This window comes from Electrona antarctica (genome assembly GCF_951216825.1).
Source record: "Electrona antarctica genome assembly, chromosome: 6".
NCBI lineage: Eukaryota > Metazoa > Chordata > Actinopteri > Myctophiformes > Myctophidae > Electrona > Electrona antarctica.
This window is the reverse complement of record NC_136811.1, coordinates 57,944,938-57,967,592: the sequence shown is the minus strand read 5'-3', so window position 1 is coordinate 57,967,592 and position 22,655 is coordinate 57,944,938. Positions and strand designations below refer to the sequence as shown.

The window sequence follows — 22,655 nt, the reverse complement described above, 5'->3', positions numbered from 1 at the left end:
AGGCACCGCCCCCCGGCCTCGAGGGGAGGCGGCAGGAGGCACCGCCCCCCGGCCTCGAGGGGAGGCGGCAGGAGGCACCGCCCCCCGGCCTCGAGGTGAGGCGGCAGGAGGCACCGCCCCCCGGCCTCGAGGGGAGGCGGCAGGAGGCACCGCCGCCCGGCCTCGAGGGGAGGCGGCAGGAGGCACCGCCCCCCGGCCTCGAGGTGAGGCGGCAGGAGGCACCGCCCCCCGGCCTCGAGGGGAGGCGGCAGGAGGCACCGCCCCCCGGCCTCGAGGGGAGGCGGCAGGAGGCACCGCCCCCCGGCCTCGAGGGGAGGCGGCAGGAGGCACCGCCCCCCGGCCTCGAGGGGAGGCGGCAGGAGGCACCGCCCCCCGGCCTCGAGGGGAGGCGGCAGGAGGCACCGCCCCCCGGCCTCGAGGGGAGGCGGCAGGAGGCACCGCCGCCCGGCCTCGAGGTGAGGCGGCAGGAGGCACCGCCGCCCGGCCTCGAGGGGAGGCGGCAGGAGGCACCGCCCCCCGGCCTCGAGGGGAGGCGGCAGGAGGCACCGCCCCCCGGCCTCGAGGGGAGGCGGCAGGAGGCACCGCCGCCCGGCCTCGAGGGGAGGCGGCAGGAGGCACCGCCCCCCGGCCTCGAGGGGAGGCGGCAGGAGGCACCGCCGCCCGGCCTCGAGGTGAGGCGGCAGGAGGCACCGCCGCCCGGCCTCGAGGGGAGGCGGCAGGAGGCACCGCCCCCCGGCCTCGAGGGGAGGCGGCAGGAGGCACCGCCCCCCGGCCTCGAGGGGAGGCGGCAGGAGGCACCGCCCCCCGGCCTCGAGGGGAGGCGGCAGGAGGCACCGCCCCCCGGCCTCGAGGGGAGGCGGCAGGAGGCACCGCCCCCCGGCCTCGAGGGGAGGCGGCAGGAGGCACCGCCGCCCGGCCTCGAGGGGAGGCGGCAGGAGGCGGCAGGAAGCGCTCGCCGCACGCGGCGAGGTACTCCGTCGCTAGTCTGGCATCCTTTTTGTAGGCCTTACCGATGGCCCCTTTGTCGGGCTCAAACTGCACCACATTTACAACCTTGGGCTCCTTCAGAGGCTTCTCTGCGACCAGACGGACCTTCGTAGCCCACGCGTGGCATTGCAGGTCAAAGCAGGAACGATCGGCGCATCCCACGATCTATCCATCCGTAAGAGGTTTTGGTCTCTGCGTCCCAGCAGTCGCGGGCGTAGTGGGCCATCTCGTTGTCCATGTGCTGGCGGAAGCGTAGCTTATCTCTTGAAACGCCGACTTTGACGAGATAGAGGTAGATCCTTCCGATGAAGTATCCCAGGACGGAGTTGTTGATGACCCCCTCGTCCACGGCGTCGCCCAGCGTCATGGCGCAGGCTGACCGGCCGCTGGTCTGGGCCTCGGAGGAGTACAGCGTCACATCCAGGTCTCTCACATTGCAGAACTTAGGATGGACCTTCTCACTCGGGTCCACAAAGTGCTCGATCTCGGCCATGGTGAACTCTCTGACACGGACAAGTCCCGAGCGCGGGGAGATTTCATTCCTGAAGGCGTTGCCGATCTGAGCGGCGGCGAACGGAAGTTTCCCCTGGTTGAACTCCAGCAGGCGTTTGAAATTGAGGAAGATTCCCTGAGCGGTTTCGGGCCTCAAATAGCCTCGCACGTTGCCCCCTGGCCCGATGGACGTCTGGAACATCAGGTTGAAGGAGACGGGGCGGAGAGGTCGTTCCCCGTGGTGGGCGACTTGACGGCGTACTTCGCGAAGACGTCGGTCAACTCCTGCTGCGTGAAGTTGTCCGTCCGAGTGCTGACCTCCTCCATCTCGGCCTTCTTCTCCGCGGGACACTTGTTATCGGACGTCAGCTTCTGGAGGTGGGCTTTGAGGAGATGGTCGGCCCTGAAGCATTCGCCGCTCTTCACGTCCTTCACCATGTAGTCGGCGAACCTCTCCACGTGTCCCGAGGTCCTGAGGACGGTCTCCGGGGTGAGCACGGTGCAGTCCACCTCCAGGATCTGCTCCTCCTGGATGAAGTGTTGCCTCCAGGCCTGCAGGACGTTATTCTTCAGGGCACAGCCCACGGGGCCAAAGTCGTACAGACCGCTCACACCTCCGTAGATGGCGAAGGCCTGGTCGTAGAAGAACCGCCTCTTCAAGGTGTCCTCCAGTTTGGTTCGGTCGACCGCATCACATTTGGGCTGCAAGGCCAGTTCCTTGGCCTCGAGTGTTCTCTTCCTCGCTTTTAATTCGGCGACGGCTTTGGCGACGTCCACATCGGGGGCGCCTCCTCCTTCCTCTTTCATGTTGCGCACCAAATCCCCCTGTTCTTTGACTGCCACCTGGAGCGGGGCCAGGACCTCCTCCATGCTGACTGCCACCCAGAGCGGGGCCAGGACCTCCTCCATGCTGACTGCCACCCGGAGCGGGGCCAGGACCTCCTCCATGCTGACTGCCACCCGGAGCGGGGCCAGGACCTCCTCCATGCTGACTGCCACCCGGAGCGGGGCCAGGACCTCCTCCATGCTGACTGCCACCCGGAGCGGGGCCAGGACCTCCTCCATGCTGACTGCCACCCGGAGCGGGGCCAGGACCTCCTCCATGCTGACTGCCACCCGGAGCGGGGCCAGGACACCCTCCATGCTGCCTGCCACCCGGAGCGGGGCCAGGACCTCCTCCATGTTGCCTGCCACCCGGAGCGGGGCCAGGACCTCCTCCATGCTGACTGCCACCCGGAGCGGGGCCAGGACCTCCTCCATGCTGCCGTCCATGATGCTGTTGTGTCGTCCTTCGGAGGAGACTAATAGCTGCGGCCAAACGCTCTGGTCGTGATCCTTCCTCTTCCACGAGCAGACCGACGGTGAAAAGTGGCGTCTAGTGGCGAGGTTGTTGTGGTGGCGGGGCGAGGTGGAGCAGAGCGAGGTGGAGGAGAGGCGGTGTGTGGCGGGGTTGTTGTGGTGGCGGGGCGAGGTGGAGCAGAGCGAGGTGGAGCAGAGGCGGTGTGTGGCGGGGTTGTTGTGGTGGCGGGGCGAGGTGGAGCAGAGCGAGGTGGAGGAGAGGCGGTGTGTGGCGGGGTTGTTGTGGTGGCGGGGCGAGGTGGAGCAGAGCGAGGTGGAGCAGAGGCGGTGTGTGGCGGGGTTGTTGTGGTGGCGGGGCGAGGTTGAGCAGAGCAAGGTGGAGCAGAGGCGGTGTGTGGCGGGGTTGTTGTGGTGGCGGGGCGAGGTGGAGCAGAGCGAGGTGGAGGAGAGGCGGTGTGTGGCGGGGTTGTTGTGGTGGCGGGGCGAGGTGGAGAAGAGCGAGGTGGAGCAGAGGCGGTGTGTGGCGGGGGTGGTGGTGGCGGGGCGAGGTGGAGCAGAGGCGGTGTGTGGCGGGGGTGGTAGTGGCGGGGCGAGGTGGAGCAGAGGCGGTGTGTGGCGGGGGTGGTGGTGGTCCTCCTTGCACTACGGAGCAGAATCATGGACCGTCAAAACGCTGCTGTGCCAAAACATGGATGGATGGAATCTCTGCAGAACGGGTACGTGGTGGCACTGCTGCTGCTGCTGCTGCTGCTGCTGCTGCTGCTGCTGCTAAATAAATAGATTGCTATTGTTATTGCATTCTCCAATTAATATAAATAATTAAAATACAGCTCGAAGGGGACTGGTTGTCGCCGCGGTGGCGTCCGGTAAGAACTTAATTAACCGAGATGTGAACCCTGGTAGAATTATTAATCCAAAGATGAATACGAAGAAGCCACAAGTAGGCCTGTCTGTATGTAGGCGTGTGACATCTCGCTGATGTAATCAGCTATATCCATATATGGAGTTTTAACATTAGCATGATGTCAGCGCTAGATGTCTTTCTACGGTCCATTGCATGGGCGCCGGTGGTTCAGCGGTAGAGTGGCTGGATGGTAACCGCAAGGTTGCCAGTTCGAACCCTGTGGTTAGTGTGGAAGTGTCCTTGATCAAGACTCTGAACCCCTTATTGCTCCTGATGTGCTGGTTGGTGCCTTGCATGGATGAGTCTTGAAAAATGGGGGTCGTCTGATAATCAGAGTCGTCTTATATTCGGCACAATACGGTAATATGACCTTTTTTTTAGGATATTTACATTGGGGGAAAAAACATAGTCTTATATTCAGACTTCTTATATTCAGTGTTGTTTTCGTCGACTAAAACTAAGACGAAAAGTGTTCGTCGACTACCTTTTTTCACTGGCGAAAACTAAGATATGGCTCAAGAGGTAGAGCAGGTCGTCCAGTGATCCATGGGTCGGCGGTTCGAATACCGGCTCCTCCTGTCTACATGTCGAAGTGTCCTTGGGCAAGACACTGAACCCCAAATTGCTCCCGATGTGCTGGTTGGTACCTTGCATGGCTTCCGCCGCAATCGGTGTATGAATGTGTGTTTTTTTGAGTGGTGTAAACCACTCCTACAACTGGCTTTTGTGTGCAGAAAAAAATGAGCATGGTTGCTATGTTCAAAATAATTTCTGACGTAATTAAATCACACCCGGGTGAACTGGATGACCGTAGCAACCATGGTCATTTTTTCTGCACAAAAAAAGCCAGTTGTGAAATCACATCCGGGTGTGATTTCATTACGTCAGATCAGAGCTGATCAGGCTATATAATACCTTACCTTATATAATACCTCACATCGGACGTCAGACATTACGTCAGACCACAGCTGATCATGCTATATAAAACCTTACACCACTCAGTTCACACGGGTGTGATTTTTGAGATATGATGACTAAAAGTAAGACCAAATATAATTGACAATTTCATCAACAAATACAAACTAGAATAAAATGTTATGTCATTTTACACTCACACGCGACGTGGTGTGAGCTTGTAGATCGGATATTTTCAGTCATTATACGACGGCATCAAGGCCCGCCAAAATACATTTGAGTCGACTAAATCTACTGTAGCCGTCCGAGGCCATGGGCTATAGCCCATGGTCTCGGAGTGTTTTTCATAATTTTTGAGGATTTGAAAAAAAGACGAAAATCACTCCGAGACCATGGGCTATAGTCCATTGTCTCGGAGTGATTTTCGTCTTTTTTTTAAATCCTAAAAAATGATGAAAAACGGCATGCTGTAGTATGCCGTCTGAGGCCATGGGCTGAACTTGAACCCACGACCTGTGGTTCACATAGAGAGCAGCTTATCACAGAGGCCACCATGCTCTCTGAGAATCTCCTCAGCTTTCCATCTCTTTCCAGTTCTCTTCTGGATGTTATTCTCCAAAACATGCTGCAAGGTGAAAGTAGCAGGAACTCAGCCGGATTTGAACTCACAACCTCTGGCTCACATGGACATCATCTTAACAAGGGTGCCACTGAGCTCTCAGTGATTTTTAGGTTGTAAGTTGTTCTTCTTGGTGTCACTTTTCAAATGGGGCCTAGGGATCATGTACAGAGCATTTGAATGGTGCTGTGCATCAAAGGTGTCTTTAGTGCTTTTAAGTGTAATCGTGGATGTTAATCAGATAATACAGAGGAGAAACCATGACAGGACACAGACAGCCTCCCCATTGGTGGATGTGATCCTGGCAGCCAGCCCAGGTGTGTTCTGGTCCTGTTGATTGAGCTTAGAAAAACTATATATATGGGCTATAGTCCATTGTCTCGGAGTGATTTTCACCTTTTTTTCAAATCCTCAAAAATGATGAAAAACGGCATGCTATAGTATGCCGTCCGAGGCCATGGGCTATAGCCCATGGTCTAGGAGTGTTTTTCATCATTTTTGAGGATTTGAAAAAAAGACGAAAATCACTCCGAGACCATGGGCTATAGTCCATTGTCTCGGAGTGATTTTCGTCTCTTTTTCAAATCCTCAAAAATGATGAAAAACGGCATGCTATAGTATGCCGTCCGAGGCCATGGGCTATAGCCCATGGTCTCGGAGTGTTTTTCTTCATTTTTGAGGATTTGAAAAAAAAAGACGAAAATTTCTCCGAGACCATGGGCTATAGTCCATTGTCTCGGAGTGATTTTCATCTTTTTTTCAAATCCTCAAAAATGATGAAAAACGGCATGCTATAGTATGCCGTCCGAGGCCATGGGCTATAGCCCATGGTCTCGGAGTGTTTTTCATCATTTTTGAGGATTTGAAAAAAATACGAAAATCACTCCGAGACCATGGGCTATAGTCCATTGTCTCAGAGTGATTTTCATCTTTTTTTCAAATCCTCAAAAATGATGAAAAAACGGCATGCTATAGTATGCCGTCCGAGGCCATGGGCTATAGCCCATGGTCTCGGAGTGTTTTTCATCATTTTTGAGGATTTGAAAAAAAGACGAAAATCACTCCGAGACCATGGGCTATAGTCCATTGTCTCGGAGTGATTTTCATCTTTTTTTCAAATCCTCAAAAATGATGAAAAACGGCATGCTATAGTATGCCGTCCGAGGCCATGGGCTATAGCCCATGGTCTCGGAGTGTTTTTCTTCATTTTTGAGGATTTGAAAAAAAAGACGAAAATCACTCCGAGACCATGGGCTATAGTCCATTGTCTCAGAGTGATTTTCATCTTTTTTTCAAATCCTCAAAAATGATGAAAAAACGGCATGCTATAGTATGCCGTCCGAGGCCATGGGCTATAGCCCATGGTCTCGGAGTGTTTTTCATCATTTTTGAGGATTTGAAAAAAAGACGAAAATCACTCCGAGACCATGGGCTATAGTCCATTGTCTCGGAGTGATTTTCGTCTTTTTTTCAAATCCTCAAAAATGATGAAAAACGGCATGCTATAGTATGCCGTCCGAGGCCATGGGCTATAGCCCATGGTCTCGGAGTGTTTTTCTTCATTTTTGAGGATTTGAAAAAAAAGACGAAAATCACTCCGAGACCATGGGCTATAGTCCATTGTCTCGGAGTGATTTTCATCTTTTTTTCAAATCCTCAAAAATGAGGATAAACGGCATGCTATAGTATGCCGTCCGAGGCCATGGGCTATAGCCCATGGTCTCGGAGTGTTTTTCATCATTTTTGAGGATTTGAAAAAAAAAGACGAAAATCACTCCGAGACCATGGGCTATAGTCCATTGTAGTATGCCGTCTGAGGCCATGGGCTGAACTTGAACCCACGACCTGTGGTTCACATAGAGAGCAGCTTATCACAGAGGCCACCATGCTCTCTGAGAATCTCCTCAGCTTTCCATCTCTTTCCAGTTCTCTTCTGGATGTTATTCTCCAAAACATGCTGCAAGGTGAAAGTAGCAGGAACTCAGCCAGATTTGAACTCACAACCTCTGGCTCACATGGACATCATCTTAACAAGGGTGCCACTGAGCTCTCAGTGATTTTTAGGTTGTAAGTTGTTCTTCTTGGTGTCACTTTTCAAATGGGGCCTTGGGATCATGTACAGAGCATTTGAATGGTGCTGTGCATCAAAGGTGTCTTTAGTGCTTTTAAGTGTAATCGTGGATGTTAATCAGATAATACAGAGGAGAAACCATGACAGGACACAGACAGCCTCCCCATTGGTGGATGTGATCCTGGCAGCCAGCCCAGGTGTGTTCTGGTCCTGTTGATTGAGCTGAGAAAAACTATATATATGGGCTATAGTCCATTGTCTCGGAGTGATTTTCATCTTTTTTTCAAATCCTCAAAAATGATGAAAAACGGCATGCTATAGTATGCCGTCCGAGGCCATGGGCTATAGCCCATGGTCTCGGAGTGTTTTTCATCATTTTTGAGGATTTGAAAAAAAGACGAAAATCACTCCGAGACCATGGGCTATAGTCCATTGTCTCGGAGTGATTTTCATCTTTTTTTCAAATCCTTAAAAATGATGAAAAACGGCATGCTATAGTATACAGTCCGAGGCCATGGGCTATAGCCCATGGTCTCGGAGTGATTTTCGTCTTTTTTTAAAATCCTAAAAAAGGATGAAAAACGGCATGCTGTAGTATGCCGTCTGAGGCCATGGGCTGAACTTGAACCCACGACCTGTGGTTCACATAGAGAGCAGCTTATCACAGAGGCCACCATGCTCTCTGAGAATCTCCTCAGCTTTCCATCTCTTTCCAGTTCTCTTCTGGATGTTATTCTCCAAAACATGCTGCAAGGTGAAAGTAGCAGGAACTCAGCCGGATTTGAACTCACAACCTCTGGCTCACATGGACATCATCTTAACAAGGGTGCCACTGAGCTCTCAGTGATTTTTAGGTTGTAAGTTGTTCTTCTTGGTGTCACTTTTCAAATGGGGCCTAGGGATCATGTACAGAGCATTTGAATGGTGCTGTGCATCAAAGGTGTCTTTAGTGCTTTTAAGTGTAATCGTGGATGTTAATCAGATAATACAGAGGAGAAACCATGACAGGACACAGACAGCCTCCCCATTGGTGGATGTGATCCTGGCAGCCAGCCCAGGTGTGTTCTGGTCCTGTTGATTGAGCTGAGAAAAACTATATATATGGGCTATAGTCCATTGTCTCGGAGTGATTTTCATCTTTTTTTCAAATCCTCAAAAATGATGAAAAACGGCATGCTATAGTATGCCGTCCGAGGCCATGGGCTATAGCCCATGGTCTCGGAGTGTTTTTCATCATTTTTGAGGATTTGAAAAAAAGACGAAAATCACTCCGAGACCATGGGCTATAGTCAATTGTCTCGGAGTGATTTTCATCTTTTTTTCAAATCCTCAAAAATGATGAAAAACGGCATGCTATAGTATGCCGTCCGAGGCCATGGGCTATAGCCCATGGTCTCGGAGTGTTTTTCATCATTTTTGAGGATTTGAAAAAAAGACGAAAATCACTCCGAGACCATGGGCTATAGTCCATTGTCTCGGAGTGATTTTCATCTTTTTTTCAAATCCTCAAAAATGATGAAAAACGGCATGCTATAGTATGAAGTCCGAGGCCATGGGCTATAGCCCATGGTCTCGGAGTGATTTTCGTCTTTTTTTTAAATCCTAAAAAATGATGAAAAACGGCATGCTGTAGTATGCCGTCTGAGGCCATGGGCTGAACTTGAACCCACGACCTGTGGTTCACATAGAGAGCAGCTTATCACAGAGGCCACCATGCTCTCTGAGAATCTCCTCAGCTTTCCATCTCCTTCCAGTTCTCTTCTGGATGTTATTCTCCAAAACATGCTGCAAGGTGAAAGTAGCAGGAACTCAGCCAGATTTGAACTCACAACCTCTGGCTCACATGGACATCATCTTAACAAGGGTGCCACTGAGCTCTCAGTGATTTTTAGGTTGTAAGTTGTTCTTCTTGGTGTCACTTTTCAAATGGGGCCTAGGGATCATGTACAGAGCATTTGAATGGTGCTGTGCATCAAAGGTGTCTTTAGTGCTTTTAAGTGTAATCGTGGATGTTAATCAGATAATACAGAGGAGAAACCATGACAGGACACAGACAGCCTCCCCATTGGTGGATGTGATCCTGGCAGCCAGCCCAGGTGTGTTCTGGTCCTGTTGATTGAGCTGAGAAAAACTATATATATGGGCTATAGTCCATTGTCTCGGAGTGATTTTCATCTTTTTTTCAAATCCTCAAAAATGATGAAAAACGGCATGCTATAGTATGCCGTCCGAGGCCATGGGCTATAGCCCATGGTCTCGGAGTGTTTTTCTTCATTTTTGAGAATTTGAAAAAAAGACGAAAATCACTCCGAGACCATGGGCTATAGTCCATGGTCTCGGAGTGATTTTCGTCTTTTTTTCAAATCCTCAAAAATGATGAAAAACGGCATGCTATAGTATGCCGTCCGAGGCCATGGGCTATAGCCCATGGTCTCGGAGTGTTTTTCTTCATTTTTGAGAATTTGAAAAAAAGACGAAAATCACTCCGAGACCATGGGCTATAGTCCATGGTCTCGGAGTGATTTTCATCTTTTTTTCAAATCCTTAAAAATTATGAAAAACGGCATGCTATAGTATAAAGTCCGAGGCCATGGGCTATAGCCCATGGTCTCGGAGTGATTTTCGTCTTTTTTTTTAATCCTAAAAAATGATGAAAAACGGCATGCTGTAGTATGCCGTCTGAGGCCATGGGCTGAACTTGAACCCACGACCTGTGGTTCACATAGAGAGCAGCTTATCACAGAGGCCACCATGCTCTCTGAGAATCTCCTCAGCTTTCCATCTCTTTCCAGTTCTCTTCTGGATGTTATTCTCCAAAACATGCTGCAAGGTGAAAGTAGCAGGAACTCAGCCGGATTTGAACTCACAACCTCTGGCTCACATGGACATCATCTTAACAAGGGTGCCACTGAGCTCTCAGTGTTTTTTAGGTTGTAAGTTGTTCTTCTTGGTGTCACTTTTCAAATGGGGCCTAGGGATCATGTACAGAGCATTTGAATGGTGCTGTGCATCAAAGGTGTCTTTAGTGCTTTTAAGTGTAATCGTGGATGTTAATCAGATAATACAGAGGAGAAACCATGACAGGACACAGACAGCCTCCCCATTGGTGGATGTGATCCTGGCAGCCAGCCCAGGTGTGTTCTGGTCCTGTTGATTGAGCTGAGAAAAACTATATATATGGGCTATAGTCCATTGTCTCGGAGTGATTTTCATCTTTTTTTCAAATCCTCAAAAATGATGAAAAACGGCATGCTATAGTATGCCGTCCGAGGCCATGGGCTATAGCCCATGGTCTCGGAGTGTTTTTCATCATTTTTGAGGATTTGAAAAAAAGACGAAAATCACTCCGAGACCATGGGCTATAGTCCATTGTCTCGGAGTGATTTTCATCTTTTTTTCAAATCCTCAAAAATGATGAAAAACGGCATGCTATAGTATGAAGTCCGAGGCCATGGGCTATAGCCCATGGTCTCGGAGTGATTTTCGTCTTTTTTTTAAATCCTAAAAAATGATGAAAAACGGCATGCTGTAGTATGGCGTCTGAGGCCATGGGCTGAACTTGAACCCACGACCTGTGGTTCACATAGAGAGCAGCTTATCACAGAGGCCACCATGCTCTCTGAGAATCTCCTCAGCTTTCCATCTCTTTCCAGTTCTCTTCTGGATGTTATTCTCCAAAACATGCTGCAAGGTGAAAGTAGCAGGAACTCAGCCGGATTTGAACTCACAACCTCTGGCTCACATGGACATCATCTTAACAAGGGTGCCACTGAGCTCTCAGTGATTTTTAGGTTGTAAGTTGTTCTTCTTGGTGTCACTTTTCAAATGGGGCCTAGGGATCATGTACAGAGCATTTGAATGGTGCTGTGCATCAAAGGTGTCTTTAGTGCTTTTAAGTGTAATCGTGGATGTTAATCAGATAATACAGAGGAGAAACCATGACAGGACACAGACAGCCTCCCCATTGGTGGATGTGATCCTGGCAGCCAGCCCAGGTGTGTTCTGGTCCTGTTGATTGAGCTGAGAAAAACTATATATATGGGCTATAGTCCATTGTCTCGGAGTGATTTTCATCTTTTTTTCAAATCCTCAAAAATGATGAAAAACGGCATGCTATAGTATGCCGTCCGAGGCCATGGGCTATAGCCCATGGTCTCGGAGTGTTTTTCATCATTTTTGAGGATTTGAAAAAAAGACGAAAATCACTCCGAGACCATGGGCTATAGTCCATTGTCTCGGAGTGATTTTCGTCTTTTTTTCAAATCCTCAAAAATGATGAAAAACGGCATGCTATAGTATGCCGTCCGAGGCCATGGGCTATAGCCCATGGTCTCGGAGTGTTTTTCTTCATTTTTGAGGATTTGAAAAAAAGACGAAAATCACTCCGAGACCATGGGCTATAGTCCATTGTCTCGGAGTGATTTTCATCTTTTTTTCAAATCCTCAAAAATGATGAAAAACGGCATGCTATAGTATGAAGTCCGAGGCCATGGGCTATAGCCCATGGTCTCGGAGTGATTTTCGTCTTTTTTTTAAATCCTAAAAAATGATGAAAAACGGCATGCTGTAGTATGCCGTCTGAGGCCATGGGCTGAACTTGAACCCACGACCTGTGGTTCACATAGAGAGCAGCTTATCACAGAGGCCACCATGCTCTCTGAGAATCTCCTCAGCTTTCCATCTCTTTCCAGTTCTCTTCTGGATGTTATTCTCCAAAACATGCTGCAAGGTGAAAGTAGCAGGAACTCAGCCGGATTTGAACTCACAACCTCTGGCTCACATGGACATCATCTTAACAAGGGTGCCACTGAGCTCTCAGTGATTTTTAGGTTGTAAGTTGTTCTTCTTGGTGTCACTTTTCAAATGGGGCCTAGGGATCATGTACAGAGCATTTGAATGGTGCTGTGCATCAAAGGTGTCTTTAGTGCTTTTAAGTGTAATCGTGGATGTTAATCAGATAATACAGAGGAGAAACCATGACAGGACACAGACAGCCTCCCCATTGGTGGATGTGATCCTGGCAGCCAGCCCAGGTGTGTTCTGGTCCTGTTGATTGAGCTGAGAAAAACTATATATATGGGCTATAGTCCATTGTCTCGGAGTGATTTCATCTTTTTTTCAAATCCTCAAAAATGATGAAAAACGGCATGCTATAGTATGCCGTCCGAGGCCATGGGCTATAGCCCATGGTCTCGGAGTGTTTTTCATCATTTTTGAGGATTTGAAAAAAAGACGAAAATAACTCCGAGACCATGGGCTATAGTCCATTGTCTCGGAGTGATTTTCGTCTTTTTTTCAAATCCTCAAAAATGATGAAAAACGGCATGCTATAGTATGCCGTCCGAGGCCATGGGCTATAGCCCATGGTCTCGGAGTGTTTTTCTTCATTTTTGAGAATTTGAAAAAAAGACGAAAATCACTCCGAGACCATGGGCTATAGTCCATTGTCTCGGAGTGATTTTCATCTTTTTTTCAAATCCTTAAAAATGATGAAAAACGGCATGCTATAGTATAAAGTCCGAGGCCATGGGCTATAGCCCATGGTCTCGGAGTGATTTTCGTCTTTTTTTTAAATCCTAAAAAATGATGAAAAACGGCATGCTGTAGTATGCCGTCTGAGGCCATGGGCTGAACTTGAACCCACGACCTGTGGTTCACATAGAGAGCAGCTTATCACAGAGGCCACCATGCTCTCTGAGAATCTCCTCAGCTTTCCATCTCTTTCCAGTTCTCTTCTGGATGTTATTCTCCAAAACATGCTGCAAGGTGAAAGTAGCAAGAACTCAGCTGGATTTGAACTCACAACCTCTGGCTCACATGGACATCATCTTAACAAGGGTGCCACTGAGCTCTCAGTGATTTTTAGGTTGCAAGTTGTTCTTCTTGGTGTCACTTTTCAAATGGGGCCTTGGGATCATGTACAGAGCATTTGAATGGTGCTGTGCATCAAAGGTGTCTTTAGTGCTTTTAGGTGTAATCGTGGATGTTAATCAGATAATACAGAGGAGAAACCATGACAGGACACAGACAGCCTCCCCATTGGTGGATGTGATCCTGGCAGCCAGCCCAGGTGTGTTCTGGTCCTGTTGATTGAGCTTAGAAAAACTATATATATGGGCTATAGTCCATTGTCTCGGAGTGATTTTCATCTTTTTTTCAAATCCTCAAAAATGATGAAAAACGGCATGCTATAGTATGCCGTCCGAGGCCATGGGCTATAGCCCATGGTCTCGGAGTGTTTTTCATCATTTTTGAGGATTTGAAAAACATACGAAAATCACTCCGAGACCATGGGCTATAGTCCATTGTCTCGGAGTGATTTTCGTCTCTTTTTCAAATCCTCAAAAATGATGAAAAACGGCATGCTATAGTATGCCGTCCGAGGCCATGGGCTATAGCCCATGGTCTCGGAGTGTTTTTCATCATTTTTGAGGATTTGAAAAAAAGACGAAAATCACTCCGAGACCATGGGCTATAGTCCATTGTCTCGGAGTGATTTTCGTCTTTTTTTCAAATCCTCAAAAATGATGAAAAACGGCATGCTATATTATGCCGTCCGAGGCCATGGGCTATAGCCCATGGTCTCGGAGTGTTTTTCATCATTTTTGAGGATTTGAAAAAAAAAGACGAAAATCACTCCGAGACCATGGGCTATAGTCCATTGTAGTATGCCGTCTGAGGCCATGGGCTGAACTTGAACCCACGACCTGTGGTTCACATATAGAGCAGCTTATCACAGAGGCCACCATGCTCTCTGAGAATCTCCTCAGCTTTCCATCTCTTTCCAGTTCTCTTCTGGATGTTATTCTCCAAAACATGCTGCAAGGTGAAAGTAGCAGGAACTCAGCCGGATTTGAACTCACAACCTCTGGCTCACATGGACATCATCTTAACAAGGGTGCCACTGAGCTCTCAGTGATTTTTAGGTTGTAAGTTGTTCTTCTTGGTGTCACTTTTCAAATGGGGCCTAGGGATCATGTACAGAGCATTTGAATGGTGCTGTGCATCAAAGGTGTCTTTAGTGCTTTTAAGTGTAATCGTGGATGTTAATCAGATAATACAGAGGAGAAACCATGACAGGACACAGACAGCCTCCCCATTGGTGGATGTGATCCTGGCAGCCAGCCCAGGTGTGTTCTGGTCCTGTTGATTGAGCTGAGAAAAACTATATATATGGGCTATAGTCCATTGTCTCGGAGTGATTTTCATCTTTTTTTCAAATCCTCAAAAATGATGAAAAACGGCATGCTATAGTATGCCGTCCGAGGCCATGGGCTATAGCCCATGGTCTCGGAGTGTTTTTCATCATTTTTGAGGATTTGAAAAAAAGACGAAAATCACTCCGAGACCATGGGCTATAGTCCATTGTCTCGGAGTGATTTTCATCTTTTTTTCAAATCCTCAAAAATGATGAAAAACGGCATGCTATAGTATGAAGTCCGAGGCCATGGGCTATAGCCCATGGTCTCGGAGTGATTTTCGTCTTTTTTTTAAATCCTAAAAAATGATGAAAAACGGCATGCTGTAGTATGGCGTCTGAGGCCATGGGCTGAACTTGAACCCACGACCTGTGGTTCACATAGAGAGCAGCTTATCACAGAGGCCACCATGCTCTCTGAGAATCTCCTCAGCTTTCCATCTCTTTCCAGTTCTCTTCTGGATGTTATTCTCCAAAACATGCTGCAAGGTGAAAGTAGCAGGAACTCAGCCGGATTTGAACTCACAACCTCTGGCTCACATGGACATCATCTTAACAAGGGTGCCACTGAGCTCTCAGTGATTTTTAGGTTGTAAGTTGTTCTTCTTGGTGTCACTTTTCAAATGGGGCCTAGGGATCATGTACAGAGCATTTGAATGGTGCTGTGCATCAAAGGTGTCTTTAGTGCTTTTAAGTGTAATCGTGGATGTTAATCAGATAATACAGAGGAGAAACCATGACAGGACACAGACAGCCTCCCCATTGGTGGATGTGATCCTGGCAGCCAGCCCAGGTGTGTTCTGGTCCTGTTGATTGAGCTGAGAAAAACTATATATATGGGCTATAGTCCATTGTCTCGGAGTGATTTTCATCTTTTTTTCAAATCCTCAAAAATGATGAAAAACGGCATGCTATAGTATGCCGTCCGAGGCCATGGGCTATAGCCCATGGTCTCGGAGTGTTTTTCATCATTTTTGAGGATTTGAAAAAAAGACGAAAATCACTCCGAGACCATGGGCTATAGTCCATTGTCTCGGAGTGATTTTCGTCTTTTTTTCAAATCCTCAAAAATGATGAAAAACGGCATGCTATAGTATGCCGTCCGAGGCCATGGGCTATAGCCCATGGTCTCGGAGTGTTTTTCTTCATTTTTGAGGATTTGAAAAAAAGACGAAAATCACTCCGAGACCATGGGCTATAGTCCATTGTCTCGGAGTGATTTTCATCTTTTTTTCAAATCCTCAAAAATGATGAAAAACGGCATGCTATAGTATGAAGTCCGAGGCCATGGGCTATAGCCCATGGTCTCGGAGTGATTTTCGTCTTTTTTTTAAATCCTAAAAAATGATGAAAAACGGCATGCTGTAGTATGCCGTCTGAGGCCATGGGCTGAACTTGAACCCACGACCTGTGGTTCACATAGAGAGCAGCTTATCACAGAGGCCACCATGCTCTCTGAGAATCTCCTCAGCTTTCCATCTCTTTCCAGTTCTCTTCTGGATGTTATTCTCCAAAACATGCTGCAAGGTGAAAGTAGCAGGAACTCAGCCGGATTTGAACTCACAACCTCTGGCTCACATGGACATCATCTTAACAAGGGTGCCACTGAGCTCTCAGTGATTTTTAGGTTGTAAGTTGTTCTTCTTGGTGTCACTTTTCAAATGGGGCCTAGGGATCATGTACAGAGCATTTGAATGGTGCTGTGCATCAAAGGTGTCTTTAGTGCTTTTAAGTGTAATCGTGGATGTTAATCAGATAATACAGAGGAGAAACCATGACAGGACACAGACAGCCTCCCCATTGGTGGATGTGATCCTGGCAGCCAGCCCAGGTGTGTTCTGGTCCTGTTGATTGAGCTGAGAAAAACTATATATATGGGCTATAGTCCATTGTCTCGGAGTGATTTCATCTTTTTTTCAAATCCTCAAAAATGATGAAAAACGGCATGCTATAGTATGCCGTCCGAGGCCATGGGCTATAGCCCATGGTCTCGGAGTGTTTTTCATCATTTTTGAGGATTTGAAAAAAAGACGAAAATAACTCCGAGACCATGGGCTATAGTCCATTGTCTCGGAGTGATTTTCGTCTTTTTTTCAAATCCTCAAAAATGATGAAAAACGGCATGCTATAGTATGCCGTCCGAGGCCATGGGCTATAGCCCATGGTCTCGGAGTGTTTTTCTTCATTTTTGAGAATTTGAAAAAAAGACGAAAATCACTCCGAGACCATGGGCTATAGTCCATTGTCTCGGAGTGATTTTCATCTTTTTTTCAAATCCTTAAAAATGATGAAAAACGGCATGCTATAGTATAAAGTCCGAGGCCATGGGCTATAGCCCATGGTCTCGGAGTGATTTTCGTCTTTTTTTTAAATCCTAAAAAATGATGAAAAACGGCATGCTGTAGTATGCCGTCTGAGGCCATGGGCTGAACTTGAACCCACGACCTGTTGTTCACATAGAGAGCAGCTTATCACAGAGGCCACCATGCTCTCTGAGAATCTCCTCAGCTTTCCATCTCTTTCCAGTTCTCTTCTGGATGTTATTCTCCAAAACATGCTGCAAGGTGAAATTAGCAGGAACTCAGCCGGATTTGAACTCACAACCTCTGGCTCACATGGACATCATCTTAACAAGGGTGCCACTGAGCTCTCAGTGATTTTTAGGTTGTAAGTTGTTCTTCTTGGTGTCACTTTTCAAATGGGGCCTAGGGATCATGTACAGAGCATTTGAATGGTGCTGTGCATCAAAGGTGTCTTTAGTGCTTTTAAGTGTAATCGTGGATGTTAATCAGATAATACAGAGGAGAAACCATGACAGGACACAGACAGCCTCCCCATTGGTGGATGTGATCCTGGCAGCCAGCCCAGGTGTGTTCTGGTCCTGTTGATTGAGCTGAGAAAAACTATATATATGGGCTATAGTCCATTGTCTCGGAGTGATTTTCATCTTTTTTTCAAATCCTCAAAAATGATGAAAAACGGCATGCTATAGTATGCCGTCCGAGGCCATGGGCTATAGCCCATGGTCTCGGAGTGTTTTTCATCATTTTTGAGGATTTGAAAAAAAGACGAAAATCACTCCGAGACCATGGGCTATAGTCCATTGTCTCGGAGTGATTTTCGTCTTTTTTTCAAATCCTCAAAAATGATGAAAAACGGCATGCTATAGTATGCCGTCCGAGGCCATGGGCTATAGCCCATGGTCTCGGAGTGTTTTTCATCATTTTTGAGGATTTGAAAAAAAGACGAAAATCACTCCGAGACCATGGGCTATAGTCCATTGTCTCGGAGTGATTTTCATCTTTTTTTCAAATCCTCAAAAATGATGAAAAACGGCATGCTATAGTATGAAGTCCGAGGCCATGGGCTATAGCCCATGGTCTCGGAGTGATTTTCGTCTTTTTTTTAAATCCTAAAAAATGATGAAAAACGGCATGCTGTAGTATGCCGTCTGAGGCCATGGGCTGAACTTGAACCCACGACCTGTGGTTCACATAGAGAGCAGCTTATCACAGAGGCCACCATGCTCTCTGAGAATCTCCTCAGCTTTCCATCTCTTTCCAGTTCTCTTCTGGATGTTATTCTCCAAAACATGCTGCAAGGTGAAAGTAGCAGGAACTCAGCCGGATTTGAACTCACAACCTCTGGCTCACATGGACATCATCTTAACAAGGGTGCCACTGAGCTCTCAGTGATTTTTAGGTTGTAAGTTGTTCTTCTTGGTGTCACTTTTCAAATGGGGCCTAGGGATCATGTACAGAGCATTTGAATGGTGCTGTGCATCAAAGGTGTCTTTAGTGCTTTTAAGTGTAATCGTGGATGTTAATCAGATAATACAGAGGAGAAACCATGACAGGACACAGACAGCCTCCCCATTGGTGGATGTGATCCTGGCAGCCAGCCCAGGTGTGTTCTGGTCCTGTTGATTGAGCTGAGAAAAACTATATATATGGGCTATAGTCCATTGTCTCGGAGTGATTTTCATCTTTTTTTCAAATCCTCAAAAATGATGAAAAACGGCATGCTATAGTATGCCGTCCGAGGCCATGGGCTATAGCCCATGGTCTCGGAGTGTTTTTCATAATTTTTGAGGATTTGAAAAAAAGACGAAAATCACTCCGAGACCATGGGCTATAGTCCATTGTCTCGGAGTGATTTTCGTCTTTTTTTCAAATCCTCAAAAATGATGAAAAACGGCATGCTATAGTATGCCGTCCGAGGCCATGGGCTATAGCCCATGGTCTCGGAGTGTTTTTCTTCATTTTTGAGAATTTGAAAAAAAGACGAAAATCACTCCGAGACCATGGGCTATAGTCCATTGTCTCGGAGTGATTTTCATCTTTTTTTCAAATCCTTAAAAATGATGAAAAACGGCATGCTATAGTATAAAGTGCGAGGCCATGGGCTATAGCCCATGGTCTCGGAGTGATTTTCGTCTTTTTTTTTAATCCTAAAAAATGATGAAAAACGGCATGCTGTAGTATGCCGTCTGAGGCCATGGGCTGAACTTGAACCCACGACCTGTGGTTCACATAGAGAGCAGCTTATCACAGAGGCCACCATGCTCTCTGAGAATCTCCTCAGCTTTCCATCTCTTTCCAGTTCTCTTCTGGATGTTATTCTCCAAAACATGCTGCAAGGTGAAAGTAGCAGGAACTCAGCCGGATTTGAACTCACAACCTCTGGCTCACATGGACATCATCTTAACAAGGGTGCCACTGAGCTCTCAGTGAATTTTAGGTTGTAAGTTGTTCTTCTTGGTGTCACTTTTCAAATGGGGCCTAGGGATCATGTACAGAGCATTTGAATGGTGCTGTGCATCAAAGGTGTCTTTAGTGCTTTTAAGTGTAATCGTGGATGTTAATCAGATAATACAGAGGAGAAACCATGACAGGACACAGACAGCCTCCCCATTGGTGGATGTGATCCTGGCAGCCAGCCCAGGTGTGTTCTGGTCCTGTTGATTGAGCTGAGAAAAACTATATATATGGGCTATAGTCCATTGTCTCGGAGTGATTTTCATCTTTTTTTCAAATCCTCAAAAATGATGAAAAACGGCATGCTATAGTATGCCGTCCGAGGCCATGGGCTATAGCCCATGGTCTCGGAGTGTTTTTCATCATTTTTGAGGATTTGAAAAAAAGACGAAAATCACTCCGAGACCATGGGCTATAGTCCATTGTCTCGGAGTGATTTTCATCTTTTTTTCAAATCCTCAAAAATGATGAAAAACGGCATGCTATAGTATGAAGTCCGAGGCCATGGGCTATAGCCCATGGTCTCGGAGTGATTTTCGTCTTTTTTTTAAATCCTAAAAAATGATGAAAAACGGCATGCTGTAGTATGCCGTCTGAGGCCATGGGCTGAACTTGAACCCACGACCTGTGGTTCACATAGAGAGCAGCTTATCACAGAGGCCACCATGCTCTCTGAGAATCTCCTCAGCTTTCCATCTCTTTCCAGTTCTCTTCTGGATGTTATTCTCCAAAACATGCTGCAAGGTGAAAGTAGCAGGAACTCAGCCGGATTTGAACTCACAACCTCTGGCTCACATGGACATCATCTTAACAAGGGTGCCACTGAGCTCTCAGTGATTTTTAGGTTGTAAGTTGTTCTTCTTGGTGTCACTTTTCAAATGGGGCCTAGGGATCATGTACAGAGCATTTGAATGGTGCTGTGCATCAAAGGTGTCTTTAGTGCTTTTAAGTGTAATCGTGGATGTTAATCAGATAATACAGAGGAGAAACCATGACAGGACACAGACAGCCTCCCCATTGGTGGATGTGATCCTGGCAGCCAGCCCAGGTGTGTTCTGGTCCTGTTGATTGAGCTGAGAAAAACTATATATATGGGCTATAGTCCATTGTCTCGGAGTGATTTTCATCTTTTTTTCAAATCCTCAAAAATGATGAAAAACGGCATGCTATAGTATGCCGTCCGAGGCCATGGGCTATAGCCCATGGTCTCGGAGTGTTTTTCATCATTTTTGAGGATTTGAAAAAAAGACGAAAATCACTCCGAGACCATGGGCTATAGTCCATTGTCTCGGAGTGATTTTCATCTTTTTTTCAAATCCTCAAAAATGATGAAAAACGGCATGCTATAGTATGCCGTCCGAGGCCATGGGCTATAGCCCATGGTCTCGGAGTGTTTTTCATCATTTTTGAGGATTTGAAAAAAAGACGAAAATCACTCCGAGACCATGGGCTATAGTCCATTGTCTCGGAGTGATTTTCATCTTTTTTTCAAATCCTCAAAAATGATGAAAAACGGCATGCTATAGTATGAAGTCCGAGGCCATGGGCTATAGCCCATGGTCTCGGAGTGATTTTCGTCTTTTTTTTAAATCCTAAAAAATTATGAAAAACGGCATGCTGTAGTATGCCGTCTGAGGCCATGGGCTGAACTTGAACCCACGACCTGTGGTTCACATAGAGAGCAGCTTATCACAGAGGCCACCATGCTCTCTGAGAATCTCCTCAGCTTTCCATCTCTTTCCAGTTCTCTTCTGGATGTTATTCTCCAAAACATGCTGCAAGGCGAAAGTAGCAGGAACTCAGCCGGATTTGAACTCACAACCTCTGGCTCACATGGACATCATCTTAACAAGGGTGCCACTGAGCTCTCAGTGATTTTTAGGTTGTAAGTTGTTCTTCTTGGTGTCACTTTTCAAATGGGGCCTAGGGATCATGTACAGAGCATTTGAATGGTGCTGTGCATCAAAGGTGTCTTTAGTGCTTTTAAGTGTAATCGTGGATGTTAATCAGATAATACAGAGGAGAAACCATGACAGGACACAGACAGCCTCCCCATTGGTGGATGTGATCCTGGCAGCCAGCCCAGGTGTGTTCTGGTCCTGTTGATTGAGCTGAGAAAAACTATATATATGGGCTATAGTCCATTGTCTCGGAGTGATTTTCATCTTTTTTTCAAATCCTCAAAAATGATGAAAAACGGCATGCTATAGTATGCCGTCCGAGGCCATGGGCTATAGCCCATGGTCTCGGAGTGTTTTTCATCATTTTTGAGGATTTGAAAAAAAGACGAAAATCACTCCGAGACCATGGGCTATAGTCCATTGTCTCGGAGTGATTTTCGTCTTTTTTTCAAATCCTCAAAAATGATGAAAAACGGCATGCTATAGTATGCCGTCCGAGGCCATGGGCTATAGCCCATGGTCTCGGAGTGTTTTTCTTCATTTTTGAGAATTTGGAAAAAAGACGAAAATCACTCCGAGACCATGGGCTATAGTCCATTGTCTCGGAGTGATTTTCATCTTTTTTTCAAATCCTTAAAAATGATGAAAAACGGCATGCTATAGTATAAAGTCCGAGGCCATGGGCTATAGCCCATGGTCTCGGAGTGATTTTCGTCTTTTTTTTTAATCCTAAAAAATGATGAAAATCGGCATGCTGTAGTATGCCGTCTGAGGCCATGGGCTGAACTTGAACCCACGACCTGTGGTTCACATAGAGAGCAGCTTATCACAGAGGCCACCATGCTCTCTGAGAATCTCCTCAGCTTTCCATCTCTTTCCAGTTCTCTTCTGGATGTTATTCTCCAAAACATGCTGCAAGGCGAAAGTAGCAGGAACTCAGCCGGATTTGAACTCACAACCTCTGGCTCACATGGACATCATCTTAACAAGGGTGCCACTGAGCTCTCAGTGATTTTTAGGTTGTAAGTTGTTCTTCTTGGTGTCACTTTTCAAATGGGGCCTAGGGATCATGTACAGAGCATTTGAATGGTGCTGTGCATCAAAGGTGTCTTTAGTGCTTTTAAGTGTAATCGTGGATGTTAATCAGATAATACAGAGGAGAAACCATGACAGGACACAGACAGCCTCCCCATTGGTGGATGTGATCCTGGCAGCCAGCCCAGGTGTGTTCTGGTCCTGTTGATTGAGCTGAGAAAAACTATATATATGGGCTATAGTCCATTGTCTCGGAGTGATTTTCATCTTTTTTTCAAATCCTCAAAAATGATGAAAAACGGCATGCTATAGTATGCCGTCCGAGGCCATGGGCTATAGCCCATGGTCTCGGAGTGTTTTTCATCATTTTTGAGGATTTGAAAAAAAGACGAAAATCACTCCGAGACCATGGGCTATAGTCCATTGTCTCGGAGTGATTTTCGTCTTTTTTTCAAATCCTCAAAAATGATGAAAAAC

General features: G+C 47.1%; 1 pseudogene across 1 annotated transcript; it reads right to left on the bottom strand.

The window, feature by feature from the left end:
• Positions 1 to 903: 903 nt before the first annotated feature.
• LOC306925195 (glycine--tRNA ligase-like) lies at positions 904 to 2,349 on the bottom strand (annotated as a pseudogene). The gene has a single exon. The product of its transcript is annotated as a glycine--tRNA ligase-like (transcript).
• Between the last annotated feature and the right edge of the window lie 20,306 nt (positions 2,350 to 22,655).